This window comes from Haliotis rufescens, unplaced genomic scaffold (genome assembly GCF_023055435.1).
Source record: "Haliotis rufescens isolate VD_foot unplaced genomic scaffold, xgHalRufe1.0.p SCAF_11, whole genome shotgun sequence".
Classification (NCBI taxonomy): Eukaryota; Metazoa; Mollusca; class Gastropoda; order Lepetellida; family Haliotidae; genus Haliotis; species Haliotis rufescens.
Window position 1 is genome coordinate 45460242 of NW_025963791.1, and position 17763 is coordinate 45478004.

A 17763-nucleotide genomic window follows, 5' to 3' on the forward strand; every position below is an offset into this window, starting at 1 on the left:
AATTGTTTGACGAGGAAAATGTTTTATTGGAAATATATGTCGAAGTAGGTTTATTCATAGCTAATGTATAGCAGAGAGACTAAGCGACCGACCGCCCATAACAATGTCAACATACCCCGGCCTTACAATTAATGTCAACATACCAGCCTCGCCTGAAGCTTCCCATTCATAAATGGTGTGATCAGTGTCCCGTATTTATGATATGTCAGGGAAGATGTGTTGTACATTTGTTATTTTAAAAGGGAGTTATTTCAGAGAGGATATATATGGGTATTCCCCCTCATTAAACCTTTCTTTCGTTGGTGTCTATTAAACGTATCCGGTATTTAATACATTTGAATGATGTAGGAATGTATGTGCGTGTAGATGTTGTACCAATATCCGACCACGAATGTATGACACCTTTCTATAGATCAATTACGGTTCTAACCACGACACGCAACATGACTATGAGCGTGGTTAGCAGTTCATATTTTTTAAACACATCGTAAATGACAGATTTCTGATGAATGAACTCGCCCGCACACATGTCTATAGGGTTATGTTCGCCCGAACTGTAAACAGTGACACATTGATAACAGGAAGGGTGTGTGGAATGCACTCGTCCTTGTAAGGGTAAAATACGCGTTTAAACGCACCATTTAAATGATGACGACATTACTTTTTAGATGTATTGGTATCAGTGAGTGAGTGAATTTAGTTTTACGCCACACTCGGCATTATTCAAGCTCTAGGACGGTGGTCTGTCAATAAACGAGCTTGGACCAGACAATCCAGTGATCAACAGCATGAGCAGCGATCTGTGCAACTAGGAACCGATGGCACGTGTCATCCGAGTCGGCGAGACTGACCAACCGATCCCCGCCAGTCGCCGATAAGGATGGGTTACTGAAGGTCCATTCTATAACCCAGGACCTTCACGGGTGTAGTATGACGAAGACTATATACTAATATGATCGCTTTTTGAACATACTCACAAGTGTGCTGTGAAGAAAAGAGTGTCTTCCAATATTCCCTGCACGTGTAAGACAGTATAAACTCTACAGTAGTGTAGCCCGACAAACAGTTTTACTCTCGCCAGCAAACGGATTGGACGTGAACAACATGAAGAAAGCATCAGAGATTAGACTTGACCCTAGAGATATATTTAGGAAGACTACGTTGAGAAAATCACAACAGAGAAAGAAACCACAAGCAGCCAAGAAGTCGACGCTGAAGACAAAGAAGCGACAGGTAACACCTAAAATGAAAACGATGACAACCAAACAGGGATCGAAGACAACAACCCAACCCGTGAAAATACAACATGTGTCGGAGGTGAAGGCTGTGGTGGAACGGGCACTTGCTGCCTTGAAGCGTCAACAGAGTCAAGGGTATAAAAGAAAGCTTCATACCCTCTAATCGCACACCGTATTGGATCACCATGGGGGTTGCCACCTGTCCGGACTGTGAAAAAATGTTTTCAAGGAGAGATGTCATGTTACGACACAGGAGAAATAAACATAGCATACCGCCGCTGTTACAAGCCCACCCGCCGCCGCAAGTCCATTCGCCATTACAAGCCCACCCGCTAACGCCGCCGCCGCAAGTCCACCCACCGCCGCCGCTGCGTCAAGCCAACCCGCCGTTACAAGCACATCCGCCGCCGCCGCCGCCATCGCAAGTCCACTCGTGGCTGCCTCATTTACCATGTATATCTGATCTTCGAGAACAATTCAAGTTCCTGATTCCCTCAAATGCTATCGTTGTGGGACCCAGTGGTTGTGGAAAGTCTGTGTTTACCTCTCATGTACTCCGGCATGGCCTGATTCAACCCCAACCTACCCGCATCGTTTGGTGTTATACTCAATGGCAGCCATTATATCAGGACCTCGGTGAGCAGCTGCCTCAGCTGACCTTTGTCAAAGGAATTCCCTACGATATCTTGGACGAGGATTACTTTGATGCTCGTCAACAGAACGTGTTGGTCCTGGATGATTTCCTGGCCGAAGCAAAGCACGACAAGCGTATTTCGCGTCTGTTTACTCAAACCTCACATCACAAGAATGTATTGATCTTTCTCTTGATACAAAATCTGTTTCCGAGAGGTAAGGAATCGAGAGACATTGCTTTGAACGCGCATTATGTCACCCTGTTTCATTCCCCCATAGATAAACAGCAAATCAAACTCTTCGCTCGTAGAATTTTCCCCGAACATATGGATCACTTTATGGCTATGTATGAAAAGGTTGCTGAAACTCCCTATGGGCAACTCACCATCGATCTAAAACCTACCACCAAAGATAAGGATCGACTGCATGTTAACCTCATAAATGAGGAAAACAGGAGAACAACAGCACAGTATGAACCTGATCTGCGTAGGGAGAAGTTGACTACGACAGAATCTCTGGATAGTCCTCTGACACAAGAAGAGAGATTGCCCCAACATCAGCTCACTCCAATTGAAACCGATTCAGACACGAGTAGTGAGACATCATTGACTATGGCCATGGCTTGCGCAGATTGCGGGGTGCTGATAGATAACATGCACGATCTACAGCGACATATCAAACACTGGTGTCCGGCCAATAGCCTTCAACCTAAGAGAAAGCGTGCCAGACTCGAGAGTGATGACGATGACAGTGACTTTGACGACCTAGCCTCTTCCCAGAAAGGCAGTGGTCTTGCCGTCAAACCTCCACGTGGGAAGTCAACATTCACTAATATGGAAGCCGAGGAGTGGCAAAATGTAGGCTTACAACGCATCTGGAAACAGGTGTACGATACGTTTCATGACAAGATGAAACTGCAGAAAAAACAGTACGAGCGACAGGGACGAACGCAAGAATGGATTGAGAGAAGATTGAAACTGAGGTGGGAGGATCTAGTGCGTAGTACTCTCAACTATGCGATGGAATATACCACGTACTTTAAAGAGGCACCTCTGTTTCAAAACATGCTATACAACCTGGGAGACATGAATCCTTCCACGGAACAATCCGTTCTCAAAAATAAAATCAAACTCCTCCTAAAACCCAAGATGAAAGAGATCCTGCCTTTGATGGATATGCCGGAAATAGAAAGTGAGACTGAATCTGATAGCGTTGCAGAGGATAACGACGGTGATGACGAGGAGGAGGATGATGATCGTGAGCAGAACGATTAGGCATAAATACCCATCACTACTATATCAGTCTAACAGTCAGAAGAGAATGCCAAGTCAACGCCACGCGTCTAGTTTGATTCATATTTTGAAAACACCTCGTAAACTGAGGCGTTTGAACGATAAGAAACGCCGAATTTCCCTCTACGTGAGAGGAATGGTGAAACTGGGACCTCCTGGACGGAAATCGTTACAAGCAATGGATAAAGCATAGACTATAGACAACCATTCAACCTTAAAACAGCGTAGAAAAGGAAACATTCAACAGTGCGAAATGTGTTTCAAAACATGGACTCGCTATTTAAACAATAGGGCCTTCGAGCAGCAGCAGCATGTGTATATGAGTGACTAAATAATGTTCCAGAGTGAATACTATTGTCCATTCGTATATCACGGCTTTGTATGGAACCGATTGGCTCGAATCAATAAATGATACGAATGAATTGTTTGTTTGTTTTTTCTCATTTTTTTTTGGCATATTAGTATATAGTCTTCGTCATACTACACCCGTGAAGGTCCCGGGTTATAGAATGGACCTTCAGTAACCCATGCTTATCGGCGACTGGCGGGGATCGGTTGGTCAGTCTCGCCGACTCGGATGACACGTGCCATCGGTTCCTAGTTGCACAGATCGCTGCTCATGCTGTTGATCACTGGATTGTCTGGTCCAAGCTCGTTTATTGACAGACCACCGTCCTAGAGCTTGAATAATGCCGAGTGTGGCGTAAAACTAAATTCACTCACTCACTGATACCAATACATCTAAAAAGTAATGTCGTCATCATTTAAATGGTGCGTTTAAACGCGTATTTTACCCTTACAAGGACGAGTGCATTCCACACACCCTTCCTGTTATCAATGTGTCACTGTTTACAGTTCGGGCGAACATAACCCTATAGACATGTGTGCGGGCGAGTTCATTCATCAGAAATCTGTCATTTACGATGTGTTTAAAAAATATGAACTGCTAACCACGCTCATAGTCATGTTGCGTGTCGTGGTTAGAACCGTAATTGATCTATAGAAAGGTGTCATACATTCGTGGTCGGATATTGGTACAACATCTACACGCACATACATTCCTACATCATTCAAATGTATTAAATACCGGATACGTTTAATAGACACCAACGAAAGAAAGGTTTAATGAGGGGGAATACCCATATATATCCTCTCTGAAATAACTCCCTTTTAAAATAACAAATGTACAACACATCTTCCCTGACATATCATAAATACGGGACACTGATCACACCATTTATGAATGGGAAGCTTCAGGCGAGGCTGGTATGTTGACATTAATTGTAAGGCCGGGGTATGTTGACATTGTTATGGGCGGTCGGTCGCTTAGTCTCTCTGCTATACATTAGCTATGAATAAACCTACTTCGACATATATTTCCAATAAAACATTTTCCTCGTCAAACAATTTTCCATGATAAACTCTGTTCTCTCTTCGAATTAAGGGTGAGTATTGTAAACATGAAAATGTCCTATAGATGGCTTCCATCACTTTCCCAACAAACCTAGCTTCGTGCCGTCACACTGCTACATGTACTCATCAGTTTTCTATTGAACATAGACATGGTTCTAACTATCAATTGTCAAAATAGCACGTTCTGAAGTAAAACTGTGCACATCATGATACACGGTTAAAACTCAAACCGTACGGTTTATTTGTCATCGCGTTAAATGGAAACGCTAGCGTTGAAACATGAACTACGCTAGTCGGGATAGGGCTGAATAAGTGAACGCCCTCTATACAAATGGTTCACAATAGTACGCAGCGCGGGGTGATTCGAAATCCGGCTGCCTTCAGCGTTATAGTCAATGCAGGGTGACGTGACTACCTCGTTCTTGCGCGCTAAATGTAATTAAACGACACTGCTAGCTTACTGATTGCGTAGTCTTATCTATTTTGTCTCTATGTATTTTTTTCTATATAGGTTGTCTAACGTTCGTGGTGTACAACGTGTAGACCGTATAAGATGGATCTGTTCCAGCTAGACGTACAGTTTTTTTTCCTACATTACCCGACGTATATCGTGTTGACTTAACCCGTCTCCATTGTGGTACTTGTACTTTCAACACACACCCTGCATTCATCAAAACCAGGTCGCACGCTCTAGCGAGCGCGGGTTAAACGACGAGGCCACGTCAGTTGTTAAGCGCGCTTAATTCAAACTGGGCTGACGGGTACGGTGTGTCTATTCAAGGCAGCACGCTATACACATAGCTCTATTCATAACCTTTTACTTTTGTTTTCTTATGAATTCTTTTCTGTCTTATAAACACACACCTTTCATTCCCCCTCACCTGTAACGCGCTGTTGATGCATGAGTCATCCTATCCGATCACGTGACTTGGATCAACCAATCACCTTCGCATCCGCCTGGATCAACCGGATCAACCAAAACTACCTTCTGCGGACTTAGACTATACTACTGTTGTTTATTGTTTACATGTTGTGCATAAAGCGTTCCGGGACAGTGATGTCGATTTTGTCCTTTATTCCCCCAAGAGCTAATTCCCCGTCAACATGCACGTTGACAATGCCGAGACTCAGCGCTGCCGATCGGAACATCGCCATAGGACGTATCCAAGGAGGGGAATCGCAGTCTTCTGTTGCACGCCACTTCAACGTCTACCACAGCACCATTTGTCGCCTTTGGGACAGATACACACAGCTCAATTCCACTGCAGACCGTCCGAGAACCGGCCGACCAAGAGTTACCATCCCTGCACAGAATCGCTACATTCGACTGTTCCACCTACGAGACTGCAAGACGCATCCCTGGTTTGAGGAGGATATCGGACCAGATTTTCAGGAACCATTTTCGCGAGGCTGGAATCGGACACAGAAGACCAGTTATCGTCCCTGTTTTGCAACAGGTTCATCGACAGCGACGCTTGCTATGGTACCATACCTTACACCCTTGGAATTTGAGAAACTGGAGACGAGTGTGGTTTAGCGAAGAATCACGATTTCTTCTTCACCGGCGAGATGGAAGACAACGTGTTTATCGTCGTCGAAATGAGCGTTGTGCCCCACATTTTGTACGTGAATTCCACAATTTCGGTGGCATTAGTGTCATGGTGTGGGGCACCATATCCTACACCAGGAGATCTGACTTCGTTGTGGTTCAGGGACATTTGACAGCAAATCGGTCCATGAATCAAATTCTTCGGCCTCACCTTCTTCCAATCATTGACCGTCAGAGGGAGCTGTTTCAACAGGACAACGATCCATGACACACAGCTCGTGTTGCGGTAGACTACCTTCATAATGCCAATATCAACGACTTGCCCTGTCCGTCGAGATCTCCAGATCTCAACCCAATCGAACACCTCTGGGATAAACTCGATCGACGTGTACGTCAACGTCGAAACACGCCGCAGACAATCCCACACCTGGTCAACGCGTAACAAGCAGAAAGGCGCAGAATTCCCAAGACAGAATTCGTACACTTATCCAGTCAGCGCCGAGGAGATGCAGAGCCGTGTTGCTGCCCGGGGCCGTCACACGAGATACTGAGATCAGCGCAACCTTGTGGCCTTATGTGACACGACAGTGAACAGTTTTCAATGCTTTTATACGACAACATGTGACTATCAAGCTCCAAAATTTCATCTTTGTAACTATGATAATAAGTTAAATATATCGACTTTATTAAGTACAATAAATTTACTAAAAATCTACCTGTGCGTTTCTTTTTTTGAAGTGTGTATTTTGGTAAAGACACGTTTCTTTCAAGTCTTAAACAACTGCACTCGAACATATAGTGATATTTATCTCCCACTGTACCCGAGTCACACATCGGGAAGAGTCTGTCAGTGAAAGGAACATTCTGCCAACGACCCGTTTCTACGGGCAAAATTGTATTACTTGTACGAAATTCTAAAATAACTTGGGATATTTTACGTGGTAACAATGTATAAATTTCAAAGTGAAAGTCGGGTTTAATACAAGTATATACCTTTCCTTGTGAAGATAAGGATTAATCATGATGCCAACTTTGTAAAAAGTGGTCTTTTCACCTATTTTGTATTGGTACAACTTGGTTAGTCCCAATATATGATGAGCCACCTTCATGAAGAGTATCTTTTAAAAAAGCAATCCAGTGTTGTTTATACTGGTTGTTTATAATTTTGGGGAACAAAGATTGAAATACAATAACAGATCACTCATTTTGGTTTTCGGAAGTTAATATTTTACACCAATATGATAGAACTCGTTTCTTTATCCGTCTATCCAAAGGAAAGCGTCCTGTTTCCTCATAAACTTCTTATGAACCATTTCTAAAGGATTGATTTTGGCATTTCCCCACACTTCGCAACTATATAGCATTCTTTGAAGAATCGTGTTGTCAAATGCCTTAAACAAACAATCAAGAGGTATATATCAATTTCTTGCTTTAACTAATAACCAATAGACAGCCAATGAGATCAAGAGGCAATCCAGATGTCCATTGTGGTTGATGATGTGATTATAGCACAGTAGAGTACACACTAGGTAGGTAGATATCTTGATCTCTGTTAATGGCTGGCTTCTTTCTTCGATCCCATTGCTTTCTTGAAGTTTTATCTTTTTCCAATGACAGATGTTGGTATGCAGAGTCTTGGTTTTTGGCCAGGAAATGTGGTGATGAGATGTTCCGTCATCTGCAATTCAGACCGTCTCAGCAAAGAAATTCAGCATCTTAAACACGCCTATATTACTCTCGATGGAAACCCCTAACACCTGGTGGAGCAAACCATACGGAAACCCAAGACATTGAGGAAAGATCGACAGTTCAGCGTTGTTCTTGTGTGATCAGTAGGTTAATGACGGGACCAGTCAGAACAACGGCGTCTCGAGAACATAAACAGGGTGCTTGTTAGACAGCCCCAAGTTCTATGTTAATCTGTGTGAATTGGGAGTAGCGTGTATAACACTTATACAGCCGCTATCATTTGTATGGAGACGGAATATCGGCCAGAAATAAACCTCGTAATGTCTCAATAATGAAACAGACACGTTATGCTGTTACAATAAACTGAAATAATAACGCCCGTTAAAACAAAGAGTCTTTATTTAGCGGCTGGCGAGCACACGCCGTGATTCATCGCAGTCCAGGCGCGTCTGCTACAGGCGGGGTTGTATACTACTGACTTGACAACTAACTATATATGTATGCCAGTTCAGGTGTCTACTGTGTTAATAAAATGTGAGTTCAGTCAAATTGGAATCGCCGTTAAAAATAAAATAGTTTTCATTATATTGATGCATAACCTTCTTAAAATAGATGCTATTAGTTTAATGACTGATGTAGATCTAGCAATCCACACCCCCCCCCCCCCCCCCCCCCCGAGTCTCTTCATTGTGTTACTCCACATATATCTCAAAATGTACCTTTAAAATGGTGCACTTCACAGTTCAATTTGATTATCTTTGGTGATTGTTTGTAATTATCTTTGAGATCTGAAACGTATCTCTAGTGAGAGAGGCTGTAAGATTCTACATTTTTAGTTCAGTTTAATGATATTTTGTGGGTAATGAAATCTGAAACTTCCAGCTAGTGATTGAGTAAGTAAGTTCTCCTTCAAAATATAGACTGAGGCGAAAATGTTTAAGAGCAATCACATTAGACACGAACAAACCATACATTGGTGTATATGTGCCTAGGTGCTGTCGGGTCCAGACGAACAGTCTGTCATATTCACGAAACGGATTCTACATCGTATACACTTTGTGATTGCGAATTTCTCCCACCTCGCAAAACAAAATATGTTATATTTAAAAACAACTTTGCATAGGATTCCGGGTTTTTTATCGCTGGGTGTATCGTTCAAGAAATAAATAAATAGAAGTCCGATTTTGAATAAAACTAGTTGTAGGGTGGCTAGGACCAAGAACACCAGTGCTATGGCGGCCAACCAGTGCCACTTCTTACCCACTGAAAACTAACGGGAGTACTTTCGAAACGAAGACAAAACAAGAATAATAAGTGGGTGAGTACTCACAGCTAGCATATGTGTAAAGTATATTGTACATTTAAGCAGCTGATGTAGCTAAAGCCAAATAATCGAGCCACGCAAGACTGACATTCCGAGCAAGCTTACAGAACCTGTAAAAGTCTCGTGTTATTACCGTTATTCGTGTCAAAAGTCATTTAAAGGGAGGTAACCACCGCGACTGCCAATGAGCCATGTTGTTGGGAGTGGGCGGGGTCATGGTAGACGTACTTGTGTTTTGTTTTTTAGTTGACATGTGATGGCGGTCACATGTCGTTTTAGTCAACCTGTTCTTAGGGAAAGACTTCAGATGAAACTAACTATTTCGTCTTTGCATCATGTTTTCAAATGGATGGTTTAATTGTCCACTCCTCAACAAGATGATAGGACTTGAAGTAAAACCAGAAACGTTGATTGACTGGACCATGCATGATGCATCAAGGATTAATAGCTTAATACAAAGCAGATGAACAGATGTTGCAAATTAATAAATGCATTATCACAAATATATGTCTAAAACTATAAGTCTTATCAAGCACATAACCCACAGAATATGGCAGATTTATCCTACTGAACTCACTGCCCATGTATTCCCCATGTCTGTATCAGGTAGATAGACTGTGCACTAGTTGTCTGAAGCTGGGATCCTCACTGATGCTTCAGCTGAGCTGGACCAGTGCCAGCAGGGTTGAGGATGGGGAATCAGGTTGCAAGGGCTATTTTCGTCACTACTGCCTGCATTACTACCTACATACATACACCAGATTGAGGCTGGTAGATAATTGGGTTATTACCCAGTGGGAATATATGGCTTGTGTTGATATTAGGTAGTAAGTCCTCGATGGAGTTACACATGGCTACACATAGGAACATTGTTGTACAAGTTACATGTCTTTGACATAGGAGCTCTCACAAGCCCAGAGCCATGCAGGATACAGGAGATGGCAGGGGATTGCTGCTAGTTCTGGCTATCGATATAGGTTATAGAGATCGATCATTGCTAACTAAATATCAAGTAATTATCGATAAAAGTCGAAGAAATAAGTATAAACTATTATGCAAGAAAGTCCTGAAAGAAATCAACATATTTCACTCCAGTGACACACTTATGCATAGATTACTTTGTGGACATTTCACAAAAACAGTTGCTTTCCGTCTTCAACAATTGACATTATTGACAATAACAAGTCTGTTTAGGTAAATGTAAACTTTATTTCATCACAATGTTGATATAAGTTATTATCGAGGACAGAAATTTCATGTCGATGGTTAATATTTCTTCCCATCGACGATAGTTACGATTATCAATCTTTTTAACCAGGCATAGTTGCTGCACCCTAGGTACCTGTCTGAATGCAGGCTTCCGTTAGTCAGCAGTAGGCAACATTGCAGGAAGATTGACTAGATCACATTTCTACATGTGTTATATCAAGTCTGATTAACAAACCTGCTACGTTCACGTTATGTCAAAACAACCAAACATATATGTAAGACAACCTTCTCTTATATGCTTGGAGACATTTAAATATGTTATTAGTTTGGCTTATTATGGTTGTTAAATATACAGCATTTGAATGATGCATCCGCTGCTGGATTGGATATTGTTAACTTGAGGCTACTATTAAGTATTTTTCAGCCATTTACGTCAATGTTGGAAACAAAAAGAAAAAAGCCTGTGAACGTTGAGTGATTTTCTTTTTAATAAGCACATTATCATGTTTTGATTCAAACCCTACAGAGAGCACCAGTTTTGAGTGACATTGTACAAAATTAGTGACACACATACCTTCTGTCAGCTGACAGTTGCATGTAGAGTTCGCAGCAGTCAGTGTTTTTTAGACCCACCCAGTAGACCCGCCCTGTTACCCAACAAGTAGACCCACCCAGTAGACCCACTAATTAGGCCCACCTAGAAGATCAGCCCTGTAGACCCACCCAGTAGACCCACCAGTAGACCCACTAATTAGGCCCACTAATTAGACCCACCTAGAAGATCAGCCCTGTAGACCCACCCAGTAGACCCACCCAGTAGGCCTGTCAAGTAGATCCACTCAGTAGACCCATCAAGTAGACCTACCCAGTAAACCAGCCCAGTAGACCGACCAAGTAGACCTGTCAAGTAGACTGACTCAGAAGACCCATCAAGTAGACCCACCCAGTAGACTTGTCAAGTAGACCCCTCAAGTAGACCAATCAAGTAGACCAAGCCAGTAAATCTAACCAGTAGACCTACCCAATAGACCCACCCAGTAGACCTACCCAGTAGATCAACTCAGTAGACCCACCCTGTAGACATGCCCAGTTGACCCGCCAAATAGACCCACCCATTAGACCCACCCTGTAGACCCACCCAGTAGTCAGGTGGCCCTGCCCGTTATATATATGACGCATAGCAAATGTACCTCTGAAAACAGAACACAGAAAGTTTATCACCTGATTGAATTGTGGGTGGAAAGAAAGTTATTGTGATATTTAAACAAGAAACCCTAGCAGCCAACTGAAGGTTATTATGTCGTCACATGTGACAGTGAGTTAGTAGCACTACCTAAATGGAGACACTCCATGCCTCTGGCTGTGGAGTTATGTAGGGCAGAATTAGCAGAAGGATCTGAGCCAGAAGGCAGTCAGCAGTTAGCATATTTGTAGATGGTCTTGTTTCGACGCCTCAATAAATCATTATGTTGTGGGCGGTCAAGCTTTTCACTTTTAAGTTTATGAGCCTGTACTGGACTTTTTGTCTTTCCGGATATTGTTGTGGAAAATGTGGATGATAAGATATATTTGCGATTTATATATTGCACTTTAGGGTAGTATAAGTAATTGAGTTATATATTTGCACTATATAGGGTAGTATAAGTATTTGGGTTATATATTGCACTATATAGGGTAGTATAAGTATTTGAGTTATATATTGCACTATATAGGGTAGTATAAGTATTTGAGTTATATATTGCACTATATAGGGTAGTATAAGTATTTGAGTATGATATTGCACTATATAGGGTTGTTTAAGTATTTGAGTTATATATGTCACTATATAGGGTAGTATAAGTATTTGAGTATGATATTGCACTATATAGGGTAGTATAAGTATTTGAGTATGATATTGCACTATATAGGGTAGTATAAGTATTTGAGTATGCTATTGCACTATATAGGGTAGTATAAGTATTTGAGTATGATATTGCACTATATAGGGTAGTATAAGTATTTGAGTATGATATTGCACTATATAGGGTAGTATAAGTATTTGAGTATGATATTGCACTATATAGGGTAGTATAAGTATTTGAGTATGATATTGCACTATATAGGGTAGTATAAGTATTTGAGTATGAAATTGCACTATATAGTGTAGTATAAGTATTTGAGTATGATATTGCACTATATAGGGTAGTATAAGTATTTGAGTATGATATTGCACTATATAGGGTAGTATAAGTATTTGAGTATGATATTGCACTATATAGGGTAGTTTAAGTATTTGAGTATGATATTGCACTATATAGGGTAGTATAAGTGTTGTGCATGTTAGGTATGATTACATTGTAAGTGCGCCAATGCACACGTGCAGTGACGTCACTTTAGGTGTGACGTCATTATGTTGTTGTAACCTAGGCAGCTGTGTGAGGCAACGCCAGTTCTACATTAAACAGTGATTGAGCCAACTACGGTTTTGTTATGTATTGAAGATTTGATGTTCCTCCAATGTGCGGGTCGGACAAATAACATAATACATACACAACAGTGGCGACGAGGATAAAACTTTCTATACGTGATTACATTCAGTGCTTTTCCATAATGGCAGGCGTCATTGGAGATGTTGGACAGTTCGATGAAAGTTTACAAGATTGGATGTCATATTCTGAAAGAGTGAGTTTATATTTCGATGCTAATGACATTCCAAATGAACGAAGAGTTTCCGGGTTTCTTTCCATGATTGGTGCAAAAACTTACAATGTTCTCAAATCGTTGGTTTCTCCTGATTTGCCTCGTACACGTACTTTGGAACAATTATTCACTGTTTTACGTGATCATTACATGCCTAGACCAAGTGTTATTGCTGAAAGATACAGATTTCACAAGAGAATGCAGACCGAAAACGAAACTGTTTCACAATATGTTGTTGTTTTGAAAGGACTGGCTAGATTTTGTGACTTCGGCGCTACACTGAATGAATGTTTAAGAGATCAGTTAGTTCTTGGACTGAAAAGTGTAAATGTTCAAAGAAAATTGCTTGCAGAATTAGAATTGACACTAGAACGTGCAGTTTCAATTGCAAATTCATTGGAATTAGCTGCGAAAGATTCAGAAGAATTGTGCCGCAACGGATTACCGAAGAAACAATCACAGTCAGAGGTGTTTTCTTTCAACAACAGAAGATCTAATGCAAGGTATGAACATTATTGTTATAGATGTGGAAAGCCTTCGCATTTAGCTGATACTTGTAATTACAAAGATACAGTTTGCTCATTCTGTCAAAAGAAAGGCCATATTCAGGAGGTATGCAAAGCGAAGAAATGGAGTCAAAGGTCAGGTCAAAGTTCAACATCCGGGTTTCGTCAACCAGGAAGTGCTAGCTCCAGCAATGTAAACAGAAACGGTAGGCGTCAAACTTTTCGTGTAAATGCTATCAATGAAGAACATTGTTCAACCCATGAATATGAAGATGACATTCTAGATGATTTAGGTGACTGTCTAAATCATTTGCTCGCTATTCACGGTGCTGCAGATGTCATATGGGTGACAGTGAATGTAAATGGACATGATCTAAAGATGGAGTTAGATACTGGCTCAAGAAGTTCTATCATTACTGAAGGCGTTTACAGAAAGAACTTTTCAGAATGCAGCTTACAAGAATCGCCAATCCCAATGAGAACATACACAGGTGAGCTTGTCACAAATCTTGGTATCATACATGTTGACGTTCGTGATGGTGAAAGAGTAAACCAGTTACCACTACATGTCGTGCAGGGAAAAGGTCCTCCGTTACTGGGGAGGGCGTGGTTACCATACGTAAATATTGACTGGAAATCATTAGGAAATAATGTCAACATGTGTCACAAAATGTCAAGTGAAGATCAACTCAGTGAAATGTTTGTGAAATACTGTGATGTATTTTCTGATGGACCGGGTACAATTAATGGAATCAAAGCCCATTTAGAAGTGAAAGATGGCATGTCTCCTAAATACATGAAAGCTAGGCCTGTTCCTTATGCACTTCATGATAGAGTGAATGAAGAAATTTCAAGAATGGAGAAAAATGCCGTGATTATCAAAGTAGAACATTCTGAGTGGGCTACACCAATAGTTCCAGTGGTCAAACCTGACAAATCTGTCAGAATATGCGGCGATTTCAAATCTACTGTAAACCCAGCTTTAAATGTGAACCAGTATCCACAAAACAAGATTGAAGACATGTTTGCTCAACTTGCCGGAGGTCAGAAATTCTCAAAGATTGATCTTGCTCATGCTTATCAACAAATGGAGGTGGATTAAGACTCACAGAAACTACTCACCATCAATACTCCAAAAGGACTCTACAGGTACACAAGACTTGCTTTCGGCATTGCTTCAGCTCCCGCAATTTTTCAAGCTACTATGGACCAAATTCTTCAAGGTTTGCAGAAAGTATTATGTCATCAAGATGATATTCTAGTGACCGGTTCAAACGATGAAGAACACTTACAGAACTTGGATGCAGTTTTGTCAAGATTACAACAATTCGGCTTGAGAGTAAAACAAAGTAAGTGTAAATTCTTTGTAGACTCAGTCAAATATCTCGGTCATGTTATTGACAAAGAAGGACTTCATACTTCAGAAGATAAGGTGAAAGCTATCATCAGTGCTCCAAGACCTGAAAATGTGACACAACTACGTTCCTTTCTCGGTGGAGTCAACTACTATGGCAGATTCATCCAGAACCTTTCTACAATCGTTCACCCGTTAAACGAACTGTTGCAGAAAGACAAGAAATGGCTATGGTCAACTGAATGTGAGAAATCTTTCAAAATGTCTAAAGCAAAAATTGCAAGTTCCGATGTGTTGTGTCATTATGATCCATTGTTGCCAATAACATTGGCATGTGATGCATCCTCCTATGGCGTGGGTGCTGTGTTGTCTCATGAGATGAGTGATGGTACTGAACGACCGATTGCATTTGCTTCAAGAACACTGAACAAGGCTGAAAAGGGATATTCACAAATTGACAGAGAAGCCCTAGCAATTATATTTGGTGTGAAAAGATTTCATCAGTATGTGTATGGTAGGCATTTCACACTCGTGACAGATCATCAACCTCTCACTGCCCTGTTTGGTGAGGGACGGTCAGTACCATCATTAGTTGCTGCTCGTCTACAGAGATGGGCATTGATTCTCAGTGCATATGATTACAAAATTCAGTACAAATCTTCCTCTGCCAATGCAAATGCTGATGTGTTGTCTCGTTTACCTCTACCTGATACAACAAAATGTGTGAGTGATGATGTAGATTTGTTCTATGCAAGTCAGTTTGAACATCTGCCTTTTACAGCAGGTGATGTGAGAAATGAGACAAGGCGAGATCCTGTTCTTTCACAAGTGTACATGGCAGTGATGAACGGTTGGGATAAAGATCACAGTGAGAACAAAATAATGAAACCATTTCACTCAAGAAGATATGAGCTTTCTATTCAATTAGGATGTATTGTATGGGGAATGAGAGTAGTGATTCCTTCTAAACTCAGAAACGGTGTTCTAAATGAGTTACATGGTGGTCATTTTGGAATGGTGAAAATGAAATCAGTTGCTAGAAGTTATGTGTGGTGGCCTGGAGTAGATGCTGATATTGAAAGTACTGCAAGAATGTGTATTACATGCCAGAATCTTCAAAATGATCCAACAAAAGCTCCTGTTCATCATTGGTCATGGCCATCAAAACCATGGTGTCGCATTCATTTGGACTTTGCTGGTCCTTTCATGGGTCACATGTACCTCATTGTTGTAGATTCTCATTCCAAATGGTTAGAGGTGATTGTTATGAATTCAACTACTGCTGATGTGACAGTGAAAGTGATGAGAGGTTTGTTCGGGAAATATGGATTACCACTGCAAGTTGTTACAGATAATGGTCCACAATTTGTGTCAAATGAGTTTGAAACATTCTTGAGAAGTAATGGTGTAAAACACATCTTATCTGCTCCATATCATCCTGCTACAAACGGACTTGCTGAGAGAGCTGTTCAATCCTTCAAACAAGCTATGAAATCAACTAGAGGGGATGATGCAACATTACAGAAGAAGATTGATAGGTTTCTGCTAGCCTATCGTTCTAGTCCCCATTGCACAACTCAAGAAACTCCAGCAAAACTTTTTCTTGGAAGAGAACTAAGATGTAGACTTGACTTAATCAAGCCTAATCATGCTGATGTTGTTGCTACAAAACAGTCTTCTTCATTGTGTCAACCTGGCGACACAAGACAGCTAAATGACAATGATAAGGTGTGGGTGCGTGAGTACAACAAAGAAGACAAATGGACTGCTGGCAAGGTGATGACAAAATGTGGTGAAAGACATTATGATGTTGACATTGGCAATAGAACTGTCAAGCGTCATATTGATCAATTAAGGTGTAGAGATGCAACTAGTAACCATGGTAACGAGAACATGATTGTTCAAAGTGACTGTAGTGCAGGGACTGTAGAAAGTATCAGGGTCAACAAAGGCGACCCTATCGTAATACCTAGTGCATCACAGCAATGTGATGAACACCAGTGTGAAGACAGTGAGGTGACAATTGCAAATGTACCAGCAAAACAAACCGTGAGACGTTCAGAAAGAGTGAGAAAATCTCCCGATAGACTAACCCTGTGAGAACACAATGTGGAAACTGACAGTTTTGACAATTAAGTCATTGAATAAAGTATTCAGCAATGTGTAGCAGATATCATATATATATGAGTTTATCATTTGTGGTTGAAAGTTGTAACATTGTTAAATTTTAACTTTAGTCCTGTGTTCTGAATATTGTAAATGTATTGGTTAGAGAAGTAGAAAGTAATTTCTTTTAAGGGGGAGAAATGTTGTGCATGTTAGGTATGTTTACATTGTAAGTGCGCCAATGCGCACGTGCAGTGACGTCACTTTAGGTGTGACGTCATTATGTTGTTGTAACCTAGGCAGCTGTGTGAGGCAGCGCCAGTTCTACATTAAACAGTGATTGAGCCAACTACGGTTTTGTTATGTATTGAAGATTTGATGTTCCTCCAATGTGCGGGTCGGACAAATAACATAATACATACACAACAATAAGTATTTGAGTATGATATTGCACTATATAGGGTAGTATAAGTATTTGAGTATGATATTGCACTATATAGGGTAGTATAAGTATTTGAGTATGATATTGCACTATATAGGGTAGTATAAGTATTTGAGTATGATATTGCACTATATAGGGTAGTATAAGTATTTGAGTATGATATTGCACTATATAGGGTAGTATAAGTATTTGAGTATGATATTGCACTATATAGGGTAGTATAAGTATTTGAGTATGATATTGCACTATATAGGGTAGTATAAGTATTTGAGTATGATATTGCACTATATAGGGTAGTATAAGTATTTGAGTATGATATTGCACTATAT

The 17763-nt window shown here is 40.9% G+C and overlaps 1 protein-coding gene across 5 annotated transcripts in view; it reads left to right on the plus strand.

The window, feature by feature from the left end:
- Window positions 1-9007: 9007 nt before the first annotated feature.
- The window catches only part of LOC124121061 (tyrosine-protein phosphatase non-receptor type 13-like), a 155918-nt gene continuing 147162 nt past the window's right edge, over window positions 9008-17763 (plus strand). For all 5 annotated transcript variants that reach the window (XM_046484009.2, XM_046484010.2, XM_048392843.1 and 2 more), the window contains exon 1: window positions 9008-9132. The gene's annotated coding sequence lies outside the window, so the exon portion shown is untranslated. The remainder of the gene's footprint in view (window positions 9133-17763) is intronic.